Raw genomic sequence first — 23,181 nt, forward strand, 5'->3', positions numbered from 1 at the left:
TGGTGTCATCCCTGGATCAGTAATGCTGACACCACACAGTACTCGAAGGATTTATAACAGAGTAGCAATCACACACTTATTACATCGAGTGTCTCAAAAGAGAACTTATTACAGTAAGTATGGCTTAAGGCCATCTAATAACGATAACAACGGAAGGCTTGGAAGATAAGTGAGTCCATCAACTCCAACGGCATCACTGAGTATAGGACCACGACCTAAAACTCCTTAATCTTCGTCTGAAAAGTCTGCAGCATTAACGTTGCAGCCCGAAACGGGTCAGCACATGGAATATGCTGGCAATGTAACACATAGAGAGTAATGGAATGAAACGACTATACTATATGCATATTTGGCTGGTGGAAAGCTCTATGGTTACGCTACATTATATTGCCCCTTGTGATATGAACCTTTATTATGCAGTCCGTCGCTTTTATTACTTCCACATCACAAGATCGTATAAAGCTTATTTCTCCCACACTAGTCAATCATACATATTTAGAGAAATTTTTATTGCTTTGCACCGATGACAACTTACTTGAAGGATCTTACTCAATCCATAGGTAGATATGGTGGACTCTCATGGCAAAACTGGTTTAGGGATTTTGGAAGCACAAGTAGTATTTCTACTTGGTGCTGGGAATTTGGCTAGCATGAGGGGGAAAGGCAAGCTCAAAAAGTTAGAGGATCCATGACAACATACTTTATCTCAGATATAAGAAAGACATAACTCATTACGTTGTCTTCCTTGTCCAACATCAACTCTTTAGCATGTCATATTTTAATGAGTGCTCCCAATCATAAAAGATGTCAATGATAATATATCTATATGTGAAAACCTCTCTTTCCTTATTACTTCCTACTAATTGCAACAATGACCAAAGCTATGTCTGCCAACTCCCAACAACTTTTAATCATCATACTCTTTCTATGTGAAGTCATTACTCTCAATAAGATCAATATGAACTTTTTGTTTCTTTTTATTCATTTTCTCTTTTCTTTTATTCACCCAAGATCATGGAAAAATAATCAAGACCTTGACTCAACACTAATCTCTATTATATATAGCTCACGGACTCGATTACAAAGAGAGATCATAAAGCAAAACTCAAAACTAGATCATGCCATAAACTTTATTCTACTAGATCAAGATACTACTAATAGGATCGAACTAACAAAAACGGTAAAGATAGGAGTTGTGATTGTGATACGATACTGGGGCACCTCCCCCAAGCTTGGCAGTTGCCAAGGGGAGTGCCCATACCCATGTGATTATATCTCCTTCTTTGTTGTCGGTGTAATATTCTTGGCGATGATTCCCCTCAGGATGTGGTTCTCCTCCTCGAGCGTATTGACTTGCTGTTTGAGGTCCATTATTTCCTTACGAAGCTTTCTGGTGACAGCTAAAGCTCCTTGCACCCAAGGGTGTTGCATAGCTGCAGAAGAACAAGTGACACTCCTCTTCATATTTTCATAAGAAAGAAATCTAACATTAGAAGGGATAACCGAGTTTGGAATAGCCTAGCTCTGTAGTTCCCCCATCGTGAACCCAGCTCGGAGGCGAGAGGTGACTTCTTGATCCTCCATGGCATCTACTCTCATCAAGTCAACCTCCATCTCTTCCTCCGTTGTTGGCCCAAAATGGTCAGCGTCAGTGTTTGCCCTTGGTTCCGGTGCCGGGTTAGATACCCGGCTCTCCCCGATTGACTCTTGAGAAGACATATTGCTCTAATCTGCAGCAGCAACAGCTCGAAAACAAAAATAGAGGAGGTTTGCGTGATACGGGAGTCAAAACCTTCGGGAGGTTATATAATGTTTTGTGCAAGAAAACAGAGTCCGGAAAGCACACGAGGTGCTTACGACGTAGGGGGGCGCGCCCAGAGGGGTAGGGCGCCCCCACCACCCTCGTGTCCTTTCCGGACTGCTACTTATTTTTCTATTTTTCTAAATATTCCAAAAGGGAGAAATATTGCCTTAAAATTGTTTTGGAGTCGATTTACTTACCGTACCACATACCTATTCCTTTTCGGAGTCTGAAACGGTCTGGAAGGTGTCCCTTATGTATTCCTCCGGGGTTACGGTTTCAATAATATTGGTTTCAAGATTTATGGGATTACCTGAGATATAATGTTTAATTCTTTGACCGTTTACCACCTTCGGATTTGTGCCCTCGAAGTTGTTGATTTTTATGGCACTGGAACGATAGACCTCCTCGATAACATAGGGGCCTTCCCATTTAGAGAGAAGTTTTCCTGCAAAAAATCTTAAACAAGAGTTGTATAGCAATACATAATCACCTACATTAAGCTCACGCTTTTGTGTCCTTTTGTCATGCCATCTTTTAATTTTTTTCTTTAAACAACTTGGCATTTTCATAAGCTTGGGTTCTCCATTCATCAAGTGAGCTAATATCAAATAACCTCTTCTCATCAGCAAGTTTAAAATCATAGTTGAGCTCCTTAATAGCCCAATATGCCTTATGTTCTAGTTCGAGAGGTAAATGACATGCTTTTCCATAAACCATTTTATACGGAGACAAACCCATAGGATTTTTACATGCAGTTCTATATGCCCGTAATGCATCATCAAGTTTCTTAGACCAATTCTTTCTAGACGTATTAACAGTCTTTTGCAAAATTAATTTGAGCTCTCTATTGCTCAATTCTACTTGATCACTAGACTGTGGGTGATAAGGAGATGCAATTCTATGATTAACATCATACTTAGCAAGCATTTTACGGAAAGCACCATGAATAAAGTGTGAACCCCCATCAGTCATTAAATATGTAGGGACTCCAAACCTCGGGAAAATAACTTCCTTAAGCATTTTAATAGAATTGTTATGATCAGCACGACTAGTTGGAATAGCTTCTAATCACTTAGTAACGTAATCAACAGCAACTAAAATATGTGTGTATCCATTAGAGGCAGGAAAAGGTCCCATATAATCAAAGCCCCAAACATCAAATAGTTCAATAACAAGAGAATAATTCATAGGCATTTCTTGACGTCTACTAATATTACCAATTCTTTGACATTCATCACAAGACAAGACAAACTTACGGGCATCCTTGAAGAGAGTAGGCCAATAAAAACCAGATTGCAATACCTTATGTGTAGTTCTATCTCCAGCATGGTGTCCTCCATAAGCCTCGGAATGACACTTGCGTAGGATCTGTTCCCGTTCATTCTCAGGTACACAACGTCTAATAACACCATCTACTCCTTCTTTATAAAGAGGTGGGTCATCCCAAAAGTAATGTCTTAAATCATAGATTTTTTTCTTTTGCTGGTATGTTAAGCTAGGTGGTATAAACTTAGCAACAATATAATTAGCATAATCAGCATACCATGGAGTACTACGAGAAGTACTGATAACATTTAATTGTTCATCAGGAAAGCTATCATTAATAGGTAGTGGGTCATCAAGAATATTTTCTAACCTAGACAAGTTGTCTGCAACGGGGTTCTCAGCTCCCTTTCTATCAACAATATGCAAATCAAATTCTTGTAACAAGAGAACCCATCTAATAAGTCTAGGTTTAGCATCTTTCTTTTTCATAAGATATTTAATAGCAGCATGATCAGTTTGAATAGTTACTTTAGAATCAACAATATAAGATCTGAACTTATCACAAGCAAATACAACTGCTAAAAGCTCTTTTTCAGTAGTAGCATAATTTCTTTGAGCATTGTCTAGAGTCTTACTAGCATAATGAATAACATTTAATTTCTTATCAACTCTTTGCCCTAGAACAGCACCTACAACATAATCACTAGCATCACACATAATTTCAAAGGGTAAATTCCAATTAGGTGGCTGAACAACAGGTGCAGAGACTAATGCTTTCTTAAGTATCTCAAATGCTTCTACACAATCATCATCAAAGACAAATGGTATATCTTTTTGCAATAAATTAGTCAGAGGCCGAGAAATTTTTGAAGAAGTCCTTAATGAACCTCCTATAAAATCCGGCGTGACCAAGGAAACTTCTTATACCTTTGATGTCCTTGGGACATGGCATCTTTTTAATAGCATCAACCTTGGCTTTATCAACTTCAATACCTCTTTCAGAAACTTTGTGCCCCAAGACAATACCTTCATTAACCATAAAGTGGCACTTTTCCCAATTCAAGACAAGATTAGTTTCTTCGCATCTCTGCAAAACTCGATCAAGATTGCTCAAGCAATCATCAAAAGAGGAACCATAGACGGAAAAGTCGTCCATGAAAACCTCACAAATCTTTTCAAAAAAGTCAGAGAATATAGCCATCATGCATCTTTGAAAGGTAGCATGTGCATTACATAAACCAAAAGGCATACGTCTATAAGCAAAAGTACCAAAAGGGCATGTAAAAGTAGTCTTTGATTGATCTCTAGCCGACACATGTATTTGAGAGAAATCAGAATAACCATCTAGAAAGCAATAGTGTGTATGTTTGCATAATCGTTCTAGCATTTGATCAATAAAAGGTAAGGGGTAATGATCTTTCTTAGTAGCTTTATTTAATTTGCGGAAATCAATTACCATCCTATAACCTGTCATAATTCTTTGTGGAATCAATTCATCTTTATCATTAGGAACAACAGTAATACCTACTTTCTTAGGGACACAATGGACATGACTTACCCACTCACTATCAGCAACGGGATAGATTATACCTGCCTCCAGAAGCTTTAGTATTTCTTTTCTTACCACTTCTTTCATTTTAGGATTCAGACGTCGTTGAGGATCACAAACTAGTTTGGCATCTGCTTCCAAATTTATTTTATGTTGACATAGAGTGGGACTAATGCCCTTAAGATCATCAAGAGTATATCCAATAGCAGCATGATGCTTCTTCAGAGTTTTCAATAATCTTTCTTCTTCATGCTCTGAAAAGTTAGCACTAAGAATAACAGGATATATCTTCTTTTCATCAAGATAAGCATATTTAAGATTATCAGGCAAAGGTTTAAGCTCAAGCACGGGATCACCCTTGGGTGGAGGAGGATCCCCTAAGATTTCAACAGGCAAGTTGTGATGCAGAATAGGTTCCTGTTTAAAGAATACTTCATCTATTTCCCTTATTTCATTCATGAACATATCATTTTCATGGTCTAGCAAATAGTGTTCTAAAGGATCACTAGGAGGTACGGCAATAGAAGCAAGACCAATAATTTCATCCTTACTAGGTAATTCTTCCTCACGATGTTGTTTACTAAATTTAGAGAAATTAAACTCATGAACCATATCATCCAAGCCAACAGTAACAACATTCTTTGTGCAATCTATGGTAGCATTGACAGTATTTAAGAAGGGTCTACCAAATATAATGGGACAAAAGCTATCTTGTGGAGAAGTAGGAACAAGAAAATCAGCAGGATATTTAGTTTTCCCACACAAGACTTCAACATCTCTAACAATTCCAATTGGTGAAATAGTATCTCTATTGGCAAGTTTAATTGTAACATCAGTACCTTCTAACTCAGCAGGTGCAATTTCATTCTTAATTTCTTCGTATAAAGTATGCGGTATAACACTAGCACTCGCACCCATATCACATAAGCCATGATAACAATGATCTCCTATTTTAACAGAAATAACAGGCACGCCTACCACAGGTCTATGTTTATCTTTATCACAAGGTTTAGCAATTCTAGCAGTTTCACCTTCGAACTGAATAACATGCCCATCAATATTATCAGACAAGAGATCTTTAACAATAGCAATATTAGGTTCTACTTTAACTTGCTCAGGAGGTGTATAAGTTCTAATATTGCTTTTACGAACAACAGTTGAAGCTTTAGCATGATCCTTTATTCTAACAGGGAAAGGTGGTTTCTCAATATAAGAAGTAGGAACAATAGGATCATTATAAGTGACAGTCTTTTCTTCAACTTTAATAGGTGCATCTACTTTTACTTCTATGGGAGGATGATATTTAAACCACTTCTCCTTAGGGAGATCAACATAAGTAGCGAAAGATTCACAGAAAGAAGCTACTATCTCAGAGTCAAGTCCATATTTAGTGCTAAACTTACGAAAAATATCGGTATCCATAAAAGATTTAACACAGTCAAACTTAGGTGTCATACCTAACTCCTTACCTTCGTCGAGGTCCCAATCTTCAGAGTTGCGTTTAATTCTATCCAATAAATTCCATCTGAATTCAGTAGTCTTCATCATAAAAGAGCCAACACAAGAAGTATCAAGCATGGTGCGATTGTTATCAGAAAGCCGAGCATATAAATTTTGAATAATCATTTCTCTTGAGAGCTAATGATTGGGGCATGAATATAACATTGATTTAAGACTCCCCCAAGCTTGAGCGATGCTTTCTCCTTCGCGAGGCCAGAAATTATATATATAATTGCGATCACGATGAACAAGATGCATTGGGTAATACTTTTGATGAAATTCCAGCTTCAATCTTTTATAGTCCCATGATCTCATATCATCACATAGCCTATACCATATCAATGCCTCTCCCTTCAAAGATAAAGGGAATACCTTCTTCTTAGCAACATCATCGGGTATACCTGCAAGCTTAAATAATCCACAAACTTCATCCAGATATATTAAGTGCTCATCAGGATGCTTTGTTCCATCTCCTGTAAAAGGGTTATCTAGCAGTTTTTCCATCATACCCGAAGGAAATTCAAAAGTAGTTTCATTTTCAATAGGTTCAGTAGGTTGAGGAGCAACTCCTTGCTCTTCTAGACAGGGTGAAGATACCCCGAACAAGCCCCTCAGAGAATTACTTTCCATAGTAACAAGTGACCGTAAATTTCAGCACACTATATAAATTTTTCCTTACCAAATTCCACCTACCAAAGGCGCTACACTCCCCGGCAACGGCGCCAGAAAAGAGTCTTGATGACCCACAAGTATAGGGGATCTATCGTAGTACTTTCGATAAGTAAGAGTGTCGAACCCAACGAGGAGCAAAAGGAAATGATGAACGGTTTTCAACAAGGTATTCTCTGCAAGTACTGAAATAAGTGGTAACAGATAGTTTTGTGATAGGATAAATTGTAACGAGCAACAAGTAACAAAAGTAAATAAAGTGCAGCAAGATGGCCCAATCCTTTTGTAGCAAAGGACAAGGCGGAACAAACTCTTATAATAGGAAAAGCGCTCCCGAGGACACATGGGAATATCGTCAAGCTAGTTTTCATCACGTTCATATGATTCACGTTCGATACTTTGATAATTTGATATGTGGGTGGACCGGTACTTGGGTGCTGTTCTTACTTGAACAAGCATCCCACTTATCATTAACCTCTATTGCAAGCATCCGCAACTCCAACAAAATTATTAAGGTAAACCTAACCATAGCATGAAACATATGGATCCAAATCAGCCCCTCACGAAGCAACGCATAAACTAGGGTTTAAGCTTCTGTCACTGTAGCAACCCATCATCTACTTATTACTTCCCAATGCCTTCCTCTAGGCCCAAATAATGGTGAAGTGTTATGTAGTCGACGTTCACATAACACCACTAGAGGCTAGACAACATACATCTTATCAAAATATCAAATGAATACCAAATTCACATGACTACTCATAGCAAGACTTCTCCCTTGTCCTCAGGAACGAACGTAATTACTCACAAAGCATATTCATGTTCATCATCATAGGGGTAATAATATGCATATAGGATCTGAACATATGATCTTCCACCAATTAAACCAACTAGCATCAACTACAAGGAGTAATCAACACTACTAGCAACCTACTAGCACCAATCCCGAACTTTGAGACAAGAATTGGATACAAGAGATGAACTAGGGTTTGGAGATGAGATGGTGCTGGTGAAGATGTTGATGGAGATTGCCCTCTCCCGATGAGAGGAGCGTTGGTGATGATTTCCCCCTCCCAGAGGGAAGTTTCCCCGGCAGAACAGCTCTGCCGGAGCTCTAGATTGGATCCGCCAAGGTTCCGCCTCGTGGCGGCGGAGTCTCGTCCCGAAAAGTTCCTTCCTATTTTTTTCTCATCGAAAGACCTCATATAGGAGAAGATGGACGTCGGAGAGCCACCAGGGGACCCACGAGGTAGGGGGCGCGCCCTAGGGGGGGGCGCACCCCCCACCCTCGTGAGCAGGGTGTGGGCCCCTGGCCTTCATCTTTGGCGAGGATTTTTTCTTTATTTATTTTAAGACGTTCCGTGGAGTTTCAGGACTTCTGGAGTTGCACAGAATTGGTCTCTAATATTTGCTCCTTTTCCAGCCCAGACCAGCTACCGGCATTCTCTGTATTTATGTAAACCTTGTAAAATAAGAGAGAATAGCCATAAGTATTGTGACATAAAGTGAAATAACAGTCCATAATGCGATAAATATCGATATAAAAGTATGATGCAAAATGGACGTATCAATCCCACCGGCAACCGCTCCGACCCTCAATTCGGAGCCAATTGCGCCATCCATGGATGAGTGGATAGACCCCGCCATGGAGGCCACATTCTCAGCGGCGATCGAGCCGAGTATCGACCTTACCCTTCACGGGAGCCGTGACGCTGAACTGCCGGATTCTTCCCCGGCCACGGACTCCGAACCGCCTGCGCCCGTGCCTATCGAATCCGACTGGGCGCCGATCATGGAGTTCACCTCCGCGGATATCTTTCAGCACTTGCCCTTCAGCGACATACTGAACTCATTAAGGCCTCTCTCCTTTTCAGGAGAGTCTTGGCCAAACTATGTCCGGCAGGATTGGGATGCGGATGACGAAGAAATTCGCGTCCACCCACCACCCACTTAGTAGCCATTGTCGACAATTTGACCGACACGCTGGACTTCGACTCCGAAGACATCGATGGTATGGACGACGATGAGGGAGACGAACAGGAACCACTGCCCACAGGGCACTGGACAGCCACCTCATCATATGATATATACATGGTGGACACACCCAAAGAAGGCAATGGCGTCGGGAGGGTGGAGGATGACCCCTCCAAGAAGCAACCCAAGCGCCGACGTCAGCGGCGCCGCTCTAAGTCTCTCCAAAGCAAAAGCGGTGATACCGGCACAGGAGATAATAGCACTCCGGACAGTGCCGAAGATGACAACAATCCCCTCCAGCAAGATTTAGAGCAGGAGGATGGAGAAGCCAGCCCTCCCGAGAGAGCGGCAGATGGAGAGGCGGAGGATGATAATTACATGCCTCCCTCCGAAGACGAGGTAAGCCTCGACGATGACGAATTTATCGTGCCTGAGGATCCCATCGAGCAAGAGCGCTTCAAGCGCCGACTTATAGCCATGGCAAATAGCCTTAAGAAAAAGCAACAGCAGCTTCAAGCTGATCAAGATTTGCTAGCTGACAGATGAACTGAAGTCCTTGCGGCCGAGGAATATGAACTCGAACGCCCCTCCAAGAGTCACCCAAAGCGTAGGTTGCTACCCCGACTGGAGGAGGAAGCATTAAAACCTACATCTCCAGCGTATGACGCGGCTGATCGGCCACCTCGTGGCCACGACAAAGAGGCAATTCAGCCAAAAGCTCAGCCCGCACCCCGATGCCACCCAAATAAAAATGTCAAGGCACGAGGAAACATGCTAGACCTGCGAGACGTATTGGAGGACAAAGCAAAACACGCAAGATCGATCTACGGATCACAAGGGCGCGCCACTACGCGAGACGATAATCGTCACGCCGGATATTGTAAAAGTAAATCTGGCCGGGCCGAACACAGCGGACAACACTCATTTGAGCTGCGTCACGACATAGCCCGGTATAGAGGCGCCGCACACCCCTATGCTTCACATACGAAGTAATGGATCACCAAATCCCAGAGGGTTTCAAACCTGTAAATATCGAATCATACGACGGCACAACAGATCCTGCGGTATGGATCGAGGACTTCCTCCTGCACATCCACATGGCCCGCGGTGACGATCTACACGCCATCAAATACCTCCCACTCAAACTCAAAGGACCAGCTCGGCATTGGCTCAACAACCTGCCAGCAGAATCCATTGGTTGTTGGGAGGATCTGGCAGCCGCATTCCTCGACAACTTCCAGGGCACTTATGTGTGACCACCAGATGCCGATGACTTGAGCCACATAATTCAGCAGCCAGAGGAATCTGCCAGGCAATTCTGGACACAGTTCCTAACAAAGAAAAATCAAATCGTCGACTGTCCGAATGCAGAGGCCCTAGCAGCTTTTAAGCACAACATCCGCGACGAGTGGCTCGCCCGGCACCTTGGCCAGGAAAAGCCAAAATCTATGGCAGCCCTCACGACACTCATGACCCGCTTTTGCGCGGGAGAGGACAGTTGGCTGGCTCGAAGCAATAACATATCAAAGAACCATGGTACTTCGGATACCAAGAATAGCAATGGCAGGTCACGTCGCAACAAACACAAGCGCCGCATCAACAACGACAATACCAAGGATACGGCAGTCAATGCCGGATTCAGAGGCTCTAAATCCGGTCAGCGGAAAAATTCATTCAAAAAAAGCACTCCAGGTCCATCCAGTTTGGACCGTATACTCGATCGCTCGTGCCAAATACACGGCACCCCCGACAAGCCAGCCAACCACACCAACAGGGAATGTTGGGTGTTCAAGCAGGTCGGCAAGTTAAATGCCGAAAACAAAGATAAGGGGCTACATAGCGATGACGAGGAGGAGCCCTGGCCGCCGAACACCGGAGGACAGAAGAGGTTCCCCCCACAAGTGCGGACGGTGAACATGATATACACAACCCACATCCCAAGAGGGAGCGGAAGCGTACGCTAAGGGACGTATATGCGTTGGAGCCAGTCGCCCCAAAGTTCAACCCATGGTCCTCCTGTCCGATCACCTTCGATCGCAGGGACCACCCCACTAGTATCCGTCATGGTGGATTCGCTGCACTGGTCCTAGACCCAATCATCGACGGATTTCACCTCACTCGAGTCCTTATGGATGGCGGTAGCAGCCTGAACCCGCTTTATCAGGACACAGTGCGCAAAATGGGTATAGACCCCTCAAGGATCAAACCCACAAAAACAACCTTCAAAGGCATCATACCAGGTGTAGAGGCCCATTGCACAGGCTCAGTCACACTGGAAGTGCTCTTCGGATCTCCGGATAACTTCCGAAGCGAGGAGTTAATCTTCGATATAGTCCCGTTCTGCAGTGGCTATCATGCACTGCTCGGGCGAACCGCATTTGCGAGACTCAATGCGGTACCGCATTATGCATACCTCAAGCTCAAGATGCCAGGACCTCGGGGGGTCATCACAGTCAATGGAAACACAGAGCGCTCTCTCCGCACGGAGGAGCACACTGCGGCCCTCGCAGCAGAAGCACAAAGCAGCCTCTTAAGGCAATCCACCAGTTCGGCGATTAAACACCCGGACATATTCAAGCGCGCCTGGAGTAATCGGCATTAAGACCGCCTGGCACGTTCCGAGCTCGCATAGCAATGCGGCCCCCACCTCAGTCGCAGCCAAACGGTGAAATCCGTGCCACACGTACATAATTACGCATTGAAAATTCCATGGGCATAGGTGGGGAGGGGGCACGACTACGGCACGCCCCAAGATGTGGCTCAACCGCACTAGGGGCTTCCCGCTTTGTTATTTTTCTCTCTTTCAGGACTTTACTCTCTGGAAACCCCGTCCGGCAGTACGATTGCCGGACACACGATGCAACAACCAAGGAGGCAGAAAGCTACGTCGCACCATGGAACTCCCAGGTGGTCTCTGATAACGAGTGAAATGTTTGCTTTAAATACCATTCCTCAGCTTGCCCTTGGAGGGGACATGTCAAATAGTCCTACTTTTTGCTTATCGCACTACTTGTATCATTCTGCTTCGACGCACCTTTTTGAATAAACAACGCATAGCACTAGACTATTACCGCATTCTCTATTCTTTTTTATATATATGTTCATTCATGACATTCAGCACCCGTACACTCTGGTACGGCCAATACGCCAGGGGCTTAAGCGTACCCCATAATACGATGTGAGAAGTCCGAACACTTTCGACAGTGCGGCACCCCGAACTTATAGCATTATATGCATCAGCTCTGAATCATGTCTTGGGTCAATAGTTGGGTTTGCCCGGCTCCCATGTTTTGGTACCTTACGTTCCGCTATATCGGCTAAGGTAACACTGGGAGAACTACTACGATTATGCCCCGGTTCATCTGGGCAAGCACCTCAGTGGAGAAAGCTAAAACTGACTGTCATGATAAGGCGAGAGCTGGTCGCTGTTCGAGAGGTCTCGAGTCCCTAAAGACTCATGCCGCTTAGAGCGAGGAGTCGGCTTTGTCCGGCTTAAGGCGTGCATAGCGCCCCGAATTCGGCCTTCCGAATACTAGGGGCTTCGCTAAAATTTAAAATTGTAGACTTCTATGGCTAAGTGAGAGTGATAAAGCATTATAGTCCGATTGCCTTGTTCGTTGTCCTGAGCACCTCCCTCGAAGGACCCAACAATGGGAAAAAGAGTGCTCAGATTTATCCCGAACACCCCAGCACTCGTGGCATGGGGGCAGAAGCTGACGACTGGCCATCTCTCAGATTTAATAAACAGCCACACAGAAGGTAATATTTTAAATTCAAACAAGCGTTGCATAGCGCATATGAACAAGTTTTCATAATACAGGATCACACGAGCAAGTTCATTCAAAAATTACATCCTTCGCACACTCGTCCGCCACAAGACGGGCACCCTTCAGGACACCCTCATAATACATTTCGGGGTGGCGATGCTCCTTGCCCTGCGGCGGCTCCTCCTTCACCAGCTTCTCGGCGTCCATCTTGGCCCAGTGCACCTTCGCACGGGCAAAAGCCCGGCGGGCACCTTCGATGCAGACGAACCACTTTATGACTTCCAGCCGTGGGCAGGCGTCCACAAGCCGCCTCACTAGGCCAAAGTAGCTGTTGGGAAGGGAGTCGCCAGGCCACATCCGGACTATAAGGCCCCTCATGGACTGTTCGGCCGCCTTGTGCAGCTCGACCAGTTGCTGTAGCTGGTCGCTCACAGGCATCGGGTGTTCGGTCCCAGTATACTGATACCAGAACAACTTCTCCGTCGAGTTTCCCTCCTCGACCTGGTAATACTTCGCGGCATCCGACACGCTGCGGGGCAAATCTGCGAATGCTCCTGGAGAGCTCCGGACTCGGGTCAATAACAAGTAATTTACTTTCACATGCTTGCTTTGCATATTGAATGCCTTACCCGCCGCTATCTTCCTCATCACCTCAATTTCCTAGAGGGCCTTTTGGGCTTCAGCCTTGGCATGCTTTGTGCTCTCGAGGGCCGCGGCAAGCTCAGACTCTCGCGTCTTCGAGTCAAGCTCTAAAGCCTCGTGCTTCTTCACGAGAGCCTGGAGCTCTTGCTGCACCTCGCCCACCCGTGCCTCTTGTTTTTCCCGCTCGGTGCACTCCTTGGCCGCTTTGTTTTCGGCCTCGGAAAACGCTTGCTTCAGGGTCGCCACTTCGGTCGTGGCCCCTGGCACATCCATGATGATCCTATCATTTTGCAACCGCATCTATATATATATATAGAGAGAGAGAGAGAGAGATAGACAAGGTATTACTTACCTTTGTTCTCCTCGAGCTGCCTCTTGGCAAGACCGAGCTCTTTCTCGGACCGCTCGAGGTTCTGCTTCAGTGCAGCGACCTCCGCATTCAGTGCGGCAGAGGTCAGCAGCGAAGCCTGCATACGCATATAGACATACTTATATTAGACTCCTGCAGATATTATTTGATCCTCTATTCGGCTTTTCTTTGTGAACACCAAACAGAGCATCAGGGGCTACTGTCTATGCGGTAATATTTTCCTATATTTTAAATACTTACCTCAAAGCCTGTTAGAAGGCTGGCACAGGCTTCAGTTAGTCCGCTCTTGGCGGACTGAACCTTCTTGATCACCGCACTCATAATAGTGCGGTGCTCTTCGTCGATGGAAGTGCCACGAAGCGCTCCCAGTAGGTTGTCCGGTGCCTCTGGATGGACAGAGGTCACCGACACGGGCGGCTTGCCCCTCTTGGAAGGGGGCCGCCTGCCGGAGTCCGGAACCACTGGAGGTTCCGGTGCGGCGTTCGGCTGGGGGCCGAACTTGGAGCCCTTGGGAGTCTTGCTCCCTTCGCGCCTGTAGTCCGGAAGGTCACCTTGAGGCGCCTCCGGGACTATCTCCCCGCGGCTTGGTGCCCCTTGAGACAATACCTCGACATTGTCCGTAGGGCAAGGAGAGGAGGCGGTTGGAAGTGTATCACTATTCATATCCAACGAGTCCAAGGAACCGTCCGATGAGGATACGTCGATACGGGCTATTCAACGTTAGGAGAAGCAGTGCAACAAAAGTATGCTATGAGTTACTCTGGTATCCGAATACTTATGACTTCGCCAGGGGCTTGGCCTTGAGTAACCACTCGTCTTCGCCGTCGGCGACGGTGGTGGAACAGTCCGAAAGGAGAGTCCTTCCCTTCTTGGACCCTTCGGCCTCCCCGGTTGGGGCGGCCTTCCTTTTCTTGTCTCCCCCGGCTGGAGGGGGAGAATCTTCATCTTCCTCCTCCTCGTTTTCACGGGAGGCGTGTGTCTCGGAGTTATCGGACGATGAGTCCGATACTACCTGGCGCTGGGAACTCTTTCGGGTTCCCGTGGCCTTCTTCTTGGTCTTCTCCGGCACCTCATAAGGAGCCGGAGTCCGCATCTCCATCAGGAGAGTGTCTGCAGGGTCTTCGGGCAGAGGGGCCGGACAGTTAATCTGCTCCGATGTCTCCACCCAGTCCTGTCAAAGGCATGGGAGCTCAGACCCCGCACATGGTTAAGCTATGGGAAATAAATACCCTACCAGATGTACAGAACTTACCGGATTTGCAGGGCGCTTCGCGCTTAGCCCGCGGTCCTCGGTAAGAGAAGGGGGGACCTCGGCGCCCTTGAACAGCACCTTCCAGACGTCCTTATGCGTCGTGTCGAAGAGCTCGCTTAGAGTCTGGTGCTGGGTCGGGTCGAGCTCCCATAAGTTGAAAGCCCGTTGTTGACACGGGAGGATCCGGCGGAAGAGCATGACCTGGACTATGTTGACAAGCTTAAGCTTCTTGCTTATCATGTTTCAGATACACTTCAGGAGTCCGTCCAGCTCCACCGATAAGCCCCAGGACAGGCCCTTCTCCTTCCAGGAAGTGAGCCGCATGGGGATTCCGGATCGAAACTCAGGGGCCGCCACCCAGTTGGTGTCGCACAGCTCGGTGATGTAGAACCACCCCGATTGCCACCCCTTTATGGTCTCCACGAAGGAGCCCTCGAGCCATGTAACGTTGGGCATTTTGCCCACCATGGCTCCACCGCATTCCGCTTGTTGGCCGCCTACTACCTTCGGCTTGATATTGAAGGTCTTCAGCCACAGGCCGAAGTGGGGCCGGATGCGGAGGAAAGCCTCGCACACGATGATGAATGCCGAGATGTTGAGGATGAAATTCGGGGCCAGATCATGAAAGTCCAGCCCATAATAGAACATAAGGCCGTGGACGAATGGATGGAGGGGAAACCCCAGTCCGCGGACAAAGTGGGGGAGGAAAACCACCCTTTCGTAAGGTTCCGGGGTAGGGACGATCTGCCCCGCGGCTGGCAGCCGGTGCGCAATATCCGCGGCTAAGTATCCGGCCCCACGTAGTTTTTTTATGTGTCCCTCCGTGACGGAGGAGACCATCCACTTGCCTCCCGCTCCGGACATGTTTGGAGAGAGTTGAGGAGAAGGATGTGGACTTGAGCGCTGGAGCTCGAGTGCGCGAGAATGGATGAGCAAGGAGGAAGAAGGCGTGGGTAGAAAAAGGTGAAACCTTATCCCTTTATAAGGGCGGATGAAACTATGCGCCCCCACCAGTCTGGTAAAACTCGCTTATCCTCCAAGCACCGTAATTGATGGCGCGGTTGGGTTACCCACGTCCGTATTGATGGGAATCCCGTAATAAGGGGACACGATCTCTGCTTCGACAAGACGTGCCAAGGAAACCACCTCGCAAAACACGCTGAGATAGGTTATGAAAAACGATTCGAATAAAGACCTGGCTGTGGTGTGATGCCACTAGGGGTGGAAACGGATCGGATGCGGATCGGATAGTGCTCTTGCCATTTCCATTTTCATATTTTCAAAACGAATACGAATCCGAATACGGATGTTATCAGATACGGATGCGGCTTGGATAGTATTCGAATACGGATATGTATCAGATATTTTCTTGATTCGGAACGGATAGGAATAATATCAACATATTGCTTAAGTAAATTAGTCGATAGCTATGTGACCTGAAATAATCAACTTGTGACATACAATAAGTCAATAATAAATAGGTTTATGAATAAATACTATTGTAATGCATAATAATTTATAAGTTTAATCATATAAAGAGTAAAATTTGACTACTTATTTGGCTTTTATGTTGGATAATTGGAATATTGGGTCTAGAATTTTAAAAATTACCTACCATAATCTTATTCGGATACGGATATATCAACTTCCATATCCATATTTGTCTCAAAATCTCCTACCATATTTTATTTTTTATTTGTTTAATAAATTCGGATACGGATAATTTCCATTTCCATTTTGGTTCGGATGCGGATGTTTCGGATACGAATAGGCATTTTCTCGAATACGAATATCGGATATTTTGGATTATCCGCTACCAATTTCCACCCCTAGATGACACACTACAGGGTACGTCAGCAGATTAGATTTGTGCAAATATTATTCTCTATGGTGGTATGTGGAACTTGTTTTGCAGAGCCGGACACGATCCTCGTGTTCAAAATCTTCTATGAAGTATTCGGAGGAGGAACCCGCCTTGCAATGCCAAAGACAATCTGCGCGCGCGGACTCATCGTCCTTGAAGCCTGGTTCAGGGGCTACTGAGGGAGTCCTGGATTAGGGGGTATCCGGACAGCCGGATTATATCCTTTGGCCAGACTATTGGACTATGAAGATACAAAATTAAAGATTTCGTCCCGTGTCCGGATGGGACTCTCCTTAGCGTGGAAGGCAAGCTTGGCAATACAGATATGTAGATCTCCTTCCTTGTAACCGACTCTGTGTAACCCTAGCCCCCTCCGGTGTCTATATAAACAGGAGGGTTTTAGTCCGTATGACAACATACAATCATACCATAGGCTAACTTCTAGGGTTTAGCCTCTTCGGTCTCGTGGTAGATCAACTCTTATACTACTCATATTATCGAGAACAATCAAGCAGGACGTAGTGTATTACCTCCATCAAGAGGGCCCGAACCTGGGTAAAACATCGTGTCCCCTGCCTCCTGTTACCATCCGCCTTAGACGCACAGTTCGGGACCCCCTACCCGAGATCCGCCGGTTTTGTTACCGACACTTGCTGATTTGACTATTGGATTAGTTAAAACAGGTAAAGGTGCTACATACTCAATGGTTGAATGATTGATAGACTACTGCAGTTGTTCATAACTTTTGCTTATTTGACTGCTTGATTATTAAATGCAGGTAAAGCTGCTACGTACTCAATGGTTGATAGATTACTACGGTTGGTCATAAATCTTCCGGTGTCAACCGCGACAACCGAGCGAGTTTTTTCAGCTGTGAAACTAGTCAAGACACGTCTTCGAAACAGAATGGGAGATGACTTTCTTCGGCATTACATGGTGATCTATATTGGGAAGGAAATAGCTGCAAAGATCACGTCTGATGAGATAATCAATTTGTTCGACACTCGTGGTCGTAGAGCTGAGTTTAAGCTAATAGATATGTAACTTCATTTTATAGGTCTATGAGTATTTCTTATGCTTTGTCCTCAACGCTATTACGAGACTTAATATGTCATGATATTTCTTTCATTCTAAGCATTGGTTTCTCGTCCCCCTCATGTTCAAATCCTGGCTCCGCCCCTGGTTGTTGTATATAATCGCTTGCCAAACAGGTTGCTGTATTCTGAATACTCCAAAATACACTGGTATGTCAAAACTGCAGTATTGTGTACCTACATGCTAAAATAATGTGGTTTTTCGTTACTTTGTTTTTTACAATACTTCGCTACCAAATATAGCCCCGATGAGTTAGAGATATCACTGTCCAGCTAACCATCCAACGATAGGTTGATTCGCAACCGTATTTCGACTTGGCTGATTGAGCTGGTTGATTCACCTAGAGTTCTATACCACGAATAGATGAGTATATCACGTACAGGGAAAGCAAAGGAGCAAGAACCCCACGTACGAGCTAGATTGTGGTCAGTACGTAGTCGCAGCTGATCCTCGTGCACGACATGCTCCGGCGCACGGCCGTGATCGTGCCCCTCTGCAGCTGCTAGCACGATGGTGCACCGTAGCGCCTTGGTACGTATCGTACTGCTGCTATTTATTGGTCCAGTCTCGACACCAAGTACTTTTAGCGATGGTGACACGCCACGATGACGATGAACAGCGCACGCTAGATATCTTAGGTTTCTGTCGCAAGAGGCTGAAGTAATACACATGTAGTCATGTACGTACTTAACCTAGCTAGCAGATCGATTTGATTGATTCTGGCCGTAACAACTCACGTGCGCACACAAAGGTAGTCGGTCTGATTCATTTTTTTTACTAACACAAATGTCCGTACGTTGTAACAGGAGAGATAATATGAAACATGAACGTTTTTTGAAATTTATAAACTTTTTTGGAAAACATGAACCTTTTATAAAATCACTAATATTTTTTGAATTGGTATTTTTAAAAAAAAATAGGAACATGTTTTCAACATTCAGAACAATTTTAAAAAATGGGTTTTCAGATGCAAAAATTATTTTTAATTTGTGCACATTTTCGTAAAAGAAAAATAATTTTAGAATTTAAAACATTTTTAAAAATGTTACTGTGTTTGAAAATCTCAAGAAAATTTGGGAAAAAATATAATTTTTTGAATATTGAACAAATTTTGGAGCGAGAATAATAAAATTCCAAAATATAGTTCAAAAATTTTACTTTTTAAAATTTCTGAAAAGTTTTCAGAAATTTAACCAAAATTGAAATTCTAAAACAATTGTACCAAAAATAAAAAAATCAATCAAAGAAAAGAAAAAATATACAGGAAAGAAAAAGAAAAAGAATAAATAAAGGAAAAAAGAAAATGGGTCGGCCCAGTCTTGGGTGCCCTATGCGAAGGCCCGACTATATGGCGCGCACTGCAGTAAATAGTGTTTCCCCACTACATGGGCAGTAAATTAACTTGGCTGGTTTCGCTGGTCAAAGCGTGCGTGGCCCAAATACGAAATTCCGGACAAACCATTATTCTTTTCTAACACATGGATGCAAAAATATTTAGTACCACCTCAAATAAAAGAAAAATCTTTTCGGCGGTGAACGGATGAAAAAATCAGAGAAACGCACCATTTGGGACACCTTGGTGCCCAGGCTCCTTGCATTTCCACCGTTCAATTGCATTAGAGGTCAATCCATCACAGATTACTGATTTGGAAATAATTACGTAGTTTGGAAAGAGTTATAAAGATAACCATAAATGGATACCATTAAATATGGTCCAACACGCCATGCATGTTAACACTTTTTTAGCATGCAAAAAAATACCCATGCATGGCATCCTTCCTTGTTGAGAGACGTTAGTAATACAAATTGGAGAGAGAAAAAGTCCTTGGGTATACATAGATTTTTTTCATATTTGTATGATCTGACGTATGTTGCATGGTTGGCTGGACACATACAACATTTTTATTATTCCAAATTAAGATAGCATTTTCTTTTCTACGATTTTATCACTTCCGATATTAGATACCTATGGATACCATATTTCATGTACCGAGGTATATACGCAATCAGATTTTTACTTTCTACATGTTGACGGGATGCCTAAAATATTTTCCTACCCTTTTTCACGTAGGTATATACACGCGCATACACATTGAATATACTATTTTATTTTTAAGTTTGCTGGGTATATACAAGGAGATTTGTGAGTGTATCGTACATTGTGTCTCATTAGCGGGTATTTGATACCTCGGCATGTGTCAATGATTTGAAGTACGTACACCATTTAAGTATATACATACCAGATTTACATATATACTCATGATATTTTTTAGGTATCGACATACTCATGATATATCTAGATATATTCATTACGTCTTGTTAGTAGGTATTTGAGATACCCGAGGTATATCCATAATCTTTTTGTATAATACAGCAGGTATGTGTATATTCTTAGTACATATAATACGACGGGAATATGTATATTTTTCATTACACAATACTTATGATACGTATATATTTTTGTTAGATATAATAGTCCGAGTATGTGTATATTTATATGATATATAATATGTCAATATAATATTTGGAAAGGGATTATTGCTAGTAAATCAACATAATATTTTTTTTGGAAAGCAATTATTGACAGCAGTGCATGCAAATAAAAAATGGAAAGCTAATGTTTCATTGATTGCACGCCATGTACTAATAAAAATGGCTTGCCATAAACAGCCTAGGTGCCCATGCACCTAGGTGCCCCAAACATTTTACCTACTAATAAAAATGGCTTGTCATAAACAGCCTAGGTGCCCATGCACCTAGGTGCCCCAAACATTTTACCTATATATATATATATATATATATATATATATATATATATATATATATATATGATTACAGTGAATACGTGGACTTAACCTCTGGCGTTTTGGCTCCCGAGAGCATAGGCTCCCGGATGAACAATAGATTTTAAAAATATATGAAAAAACAAAAAATCTGATTTTTTTTTTGCAGATATTCGAGTTAGTCTTGAAAGCATAGTTGACACATTTTATGCAAAATGGGGCAGCAGTGTTTCGTCGGTGAGAAAACAAAACTGTGATGATATTTAGTCTTCAATTTGATTTTTTACAAGCCAAAATGCTTAGCCTTCTTGCCTTAAAATTTGCAGATAGCATTTTAATGTGACTAAGATCACATAACTTTTGTCTTGATTTTTTTGACTTGAAAAATTATTTTTGGCCCGGGAGCATGTGCTACCGGAAACCGTACAAATTGAATTTTCATAGCAAGTCCTAATCATGATTAATTCCTATATTATCCGAATAGGACACCGTACAATGATTGAGCAAAACATGTTGTCGTGTTTAATTTCGACACTTGCAATGGATTAGACCACGCGGGAGCAGCTGGCCTGTTATAACACATGAAATCGGGACTGGACGATGGGAGGACAAAACCTTAATAATACTTCTTTTAAATCTTAGCTGTCAATCTTTATGATTACCACAAAATCAATAGATATAAAAAAGTGACACAAGAAAAACTATGAAATCTTCCTTCCTTAATATTATATATAAGGTATAGGCACTAGGTATTAGGTATTAGGTATAGGTATAGAAAAAGAAACAGATTGCCATAAGAAATAATATTCTTGCACAATTATTCAGAGATACAAGGCAATATAAAATGCATCCAACAAATGAGCTTCAGTACAAGATAAAATGATAGTCTCCTAGCAAAATATCGGCACAAGTGCCCATGAGCTTCAGTAGAAATATACAGAGATACAAGGTCATCTAAAATTCATCCAACACATGAGCTTCGGTATAAATACTCAAGAGAAAAGATGATAATCTCCTAGCAAAATGTCAGCACAAGTACCAATGAGCTTCAGTACAAATATTCAGAGATAGAAGAATCCATCCAACGCATGAGCTTCAGTAAAAATATTCAGGGATACAAATATTCAGAGATAAAATGATAATCTCCTAGCAAAATAGCGACACAAGTATCAAAAAAGGCTTTCGCCCCACTTTATGTATAAAGCAAACTACCGAGCACAAGGTTCAACACAGTACCCAACAAGCACATACACACACGCCACACGCAAAGTAGCACAACACACAGTAAGAAGGTTTTGCTGAGGGCACAGCTCAACAAGCCCAAAGAAAATAAAAACACAACACAGGTGACGGCGTAGATGGAAAAGATCTAGTCCGGCTCTGCTGGTGGAGGGGGAAGCGGCGGTGCCAGTCGGAGCGCTGTCGCGCGAAGATGTGCAATTATGGAATTGATGGCGTTTCGGTCTCGGGGGCGGCTAAGCGGCCACCAAAGCTGCAAATAACCACACCATTTGAACACAGCCTCAGTAGCACGTCGCAGAGGTATATATTGAATAACAAGCTTATTCGGAACCGTCCACAACGTCCAGGCAAGCACCCCAATGGTCAGCCACCTAATGTGGTGAACCGCGAGTGGTAAGGCCTAGAGTTCAGCGAAGAGATCGGGGAAGTTGTTGTGACACCAACTTCCACCCATCACTTCGTGGAAACAACTCCATAGGAACTTTTTTTTGAGAAGGAACACTCAGATTCCATTACTTTCACAGGCTGGCTAAATCGCCAGCAACTGCAGATGATACAAAGTCTGGGAGTTCTGTAAGCCAGTGGTGCTGGCTTCCAGCCTCCAAACCTGCGCCATAAGACGCGAGTACATGGGCAACAGAATTACATGATCTTGAGCACCAATTTACAGTTGCATCATCAAAATACATACTCAGTAAATACTTGGCTTCCAAGAACAGAGCACCATGTAAAGAGAGGTCATATTCAACACCCAACACAGCTTGCTTTAGTGCTAAAGCGTCAGTTTTGAAAATAACCTGACTGCACCCTATCTCTCCGGCTCGTCTTGCCGCCATGATAAATGCTGTAGTTTCTGCATGAAGAGCGTCCGATAAATTCTGCAGCTTCCCTGCTCCAGCAGCTTCAACTAACCCCTCCGAGTTCCTGATTATATAGCCCCAACCACCTGTATGACTTTTCGCTTGAAAAGCTCCATCAATATTTATCTTCAGGTAAGGACCAAGTGGGGGTATCCATCTGCTCTGTTTAGCCACACCCCTATTCTGTTTCCCCTTCTTGCTATATTCCAAGAACTCCATCTTATGTTGTTCAACTGATGATACGATTTCTATGCAATTTCTTGAACATTCTCCAGTATTTTCTCTGTTTCTCTCGTACCACAACAACCATAGGAGTGTGCATATCTTGGAGATCTCCTCTTCTTTGCGCTTAAAAATTTCTGTAAGAGCATCTTGTGGGTTGATGCACTCTACAAGCAGTGCCCTCATATCCTCCAATTGTGCAGCCCTCCAAACCTGCTTAGCTTGCTTGCATTTGGAAAAACAGTGCCCTCCATCTTCATAATAAATGTTACAGACAGGGCATTTTGGGCTGACATCAACCCCTCTTCTAATTAGTTTGTGG

The 23,181-nt window shown here is 43.7% G+C and overlaps 1 pseudogene; it reads left to right on the top strand.

The window, feature by feature from the left end:
- The window catches only part of LOC147976580 (uncharacterized), a 34,849-nt pseudogene extending 17,148 nt beyond the window's left edge, over positions 1–17,701 (top strand).
- The last annotated feature ends 5,480 nt before the right edge of the window (positions 17,702–23,181 follow it).

Source organism: Triticum urartu, chromosome 4A (genome assembly GCF_056163025.1).
Source record: "Triticum urartu cultivar PI428250 chromosome 4A, HENAU_Tu73, whole genome shotgun sequence".
Classification (NCBI taxonomy): Eukaryota; Viridiplantae; Streptophyta; class Magnoliopsida; order Poales; family Poaceae; genus Triticum; species Triticum urartu.